Source organism: Sapajus apella, unplaced genomic scaffold (genome assembly GCF_009761245.1).
Source record: "Sapajus apella isolate SASKATOON/1434 unplaced genomic scaffold, GSC_monkey_1.0 scaffold77, whole genome shotgun sequence".
Lineage (NCBI taxonomy): Eukaryota > Metazoa > Chordata > Mammalia > Primates > Cebidae > Sapajus > Sapajus apella.
This window is the reverse complement of record NW_022437017.1, coordinates 2776698-2779716: the sequence shown is the minus strand read 5'-3', so window position 1 is coordinate 2779716 and position 3019 is coordinate 2776698. Positions and strand designations below refer to the sequence as shown.

The following is a 3019-nucleotide window of genomic DNA, read 5'->3' as shown; positions in this document are numbered from 1 at the left end:
GGTGGGTGCAGATGGCATCCACTCCAGTGGCTTCCCCATCCTTCTCAGGCCTGGAGAAGGCAGGTGAGGGGAATAACAATAAAGGAGGACTCCCAAGATTGCTGGGTGAAAGACAGGAAGGGGCCAGAGGAAATGAGAGGCCTGATACACAGATGAGAAGCCACACTTAGACTCTCTGAGTGCACTGACTACTGTCCAGCTTGGGATGGTGAGCATAGTTGCGGATACAAGAATTTTTCTAACAATGCAGTATGGCTCTTGCATTCTCATGGCATGGGGACAGGAGAGCTTAGACTTGAGACAGGTGAAGAGCTGGAATTGGGAATTAAATGAATGAGGCATGTTTGTCTTGAGAGAAATCCTAGTTAGCAGATTTAACACCTAAAGGCAAGGGAGGTGGGGAGAAAAGAGGGAATTCAGAGGGATGGCCAAGGTGGAAGTCCAATCCTGCTGATGGACCCTGAGGAATTTCTCAATTGATTTGGGTGGGTGGCAGGGGGCAGCGGTAATACTGGGAGAAAGGTTAGTCTTGGAACCACTGTCTCTTGAGTTCCATCTTTGATAAGAATAACCACAGACAGGGCAGGAAAAAAAAGGCCAAACTCATGGAGACTGGGAACAATTGGGGCAGCCAGGCTGGCTATTCTGAAGTCTCACCTGAGCAAGGTCAGTCTGCAGCCGAAGTACAGAGTGCCAACACTGGTGCTCTTGAACAGGGGCCTGAGCTGTGGGGGAGAGGGGAAGGAGAGGGAGGTGAGTAGGATGGCTGAGGAGGTAATGGCAGGGTAGTAATAATTGGGCTAGCACCAGTAGGTGGGCCTGGCATCAGTGGATGAAGGCTCATGTCTCTGGGTTTGAGAGGAGGTGGGTGAGATCTTGTTTTATGCCCTGTTATGAGTGAGATAGGTGGGACCAGACAAGGTGAACGGGGGAGAGAGAGACAGGCGGGGCTCTTACCAGGCCCCGAAGGACCCTCTCCGTGGTGTTGAACTTCCTGGAGCCAGGGGGCTGCATGTTCTCCTCATACCGCAGGTTGGTGATGGTGAAGTTGAGAGTGAATGGCACCAGGAGAGGGCTGGCAGCTGTAGTGGAGGTGGTAAAGAAACAATGTGTTCAAAAGTAGAGAACATTATATGTTTCCAAAAGGAATATTTTTAGACATATGCAACAGGATTTAAAGAGAGAGTAAAATAAAAAGTTTCCATGTGTCCCTTAACTACAATGATAGAAGTTTCTAATAGAGCCTACTAAATAATAGTAGTATTTGGCACAGCTTTTGGTGCATATACGGAGTTCTGTAACACTAAACATTACCTTTGTTATCACCATTGTCATCATCAATATCATGAACACTGTGACCCTCACTATTATTATTGTCATCACCACCAGCATCAGCACCACCCACATCAACACCAAAATTATGACCAAAAAAACCACGGTCATAATGACCCCTCCATCATCATCATCCCTTCCAACATCATCATCCCCTCCAACATCATCATCCCCTCCATCATCATCATCCCCTCCAACATCATCAACCCCTCCAACATCATCAACCCCTCCATCATCATCATCCCCTCCAAACATCATCATCCCCTCCATCATCATCATCCCCTCCAACATCATCATCCCCTCCATCATCATCATCCCCTCCAACATCATCATCCCCTCCATCATCATCATCCCCTCCATCATCATCATCCCCTCCAACATCATCATCCCCTCCAACATCATCATCCCCTCCATCATCATCATCCCCTCCAACAGCATCATCCCCTCCAACAGCATCATCCCCTCCATCATCATCATCCCCTCCATCATCATCATCCCCTCCATCATCATCATCCTCTCCATCATCATCATCCCCTCCAACAGCATCATCCCCTCCATCATCATCATCCCCATCACCATCTTCATAATTATCATCCTTATCACCATCATCATCACTAGCATATTGTCATCATCTCCAGTAATCTCATCACCAACAACCCCCATCACCCTCACAATAAAATAAGCTTTCTTGCAGCGAGATTTTTTATCTCTTTTGTGTTCCCTGCGTTATCCCTAGAGCCCTGCAGAAACTAGGCACTCAATTAAGTTTGTTAGATGACTCCTCATCAGTAGAGTCGCTAGGATTTTTAAATCTTTATTTAAGCAAAAATGGCTGAGATGTTGACACTCATCAAGCATGCTCTAACAGAGATGCGACTGATTTGTACTTACCCGAGGGGCCAGATTGAGAAGCTGGAGTCTCAGATGTTCCCAGGTCCACTGAGGAGGTCCCAGGAGCTGAGGAGAGGACCTCATTAGTGAAAGCATCAAATACTCCCATGGCAGAAATGCCAGCAGATCAGAGTATGTATGGACCTTGCTGCATGTGGGGCTTGAGCGGGGTCTCTCTCTGAAGAGACTTGGGCCAGAAGGGAAAGAGAGTAACTTGTGCTGTCCCAGCTCCTGTGCTCATAGAGGACATAGGGGCAGGTGAGAAGGGGTCAGCTCTTGCCCTGCATGGTGTAGGAACAGGAGCACTGGAACATCAGTGGAATACTCACTGCTGGTGCTGGGCACGGATCTCTGCTGTGTGAAGCCTGTGTAGAAAGGGAGGGAGGAGAGTGGGTAAGGATTAAGGGAGTAGTGGGAAACTATATAGGGGTCAGAGTACTCTGGTGCCATGGAAGGAATTTCCTAGAACACGAGTCATTGAAGATTTTTTATCAGCACCCTCAGATCTAGAAAGTGGATCCTGAGGATGAACTCAGTCCAAGATGAAAAAGAAACCATGAAGTTCCAACCTTCATGGTTGGAATCACATACAGACAACATGGCTGAGTATTCAATAGCCAGGCAGGGAGTGTGACCTTAAGGCAGAGAGTAGATGCTTCTCAGCAAGGAGGAAGAGACTCCAGCCACACCAAAGGGACTCACCATTGACATAGAGACTGTTCCTGCCCAGGGTGTAGGGGCCCAGCTCAGTGATGCTCTTGGTCAGCTGGCTCAGCTCCCAGTATAACTGCTCTCT

The 3019-nt window shown here is 48.1% G+C and overlaps 1 protein-coding gene across 1 annotated transcript in view; it reads right to left on the bottom strand.

Moving 5' to 3' along the window:
- MUC16 (mucin 16, cell surface associated) overlaps positions 1 to 3019 on the bottom strand; it is a 161451-nt gene that overhangs the window by 43535 nt on the left and 114897 nt on the right.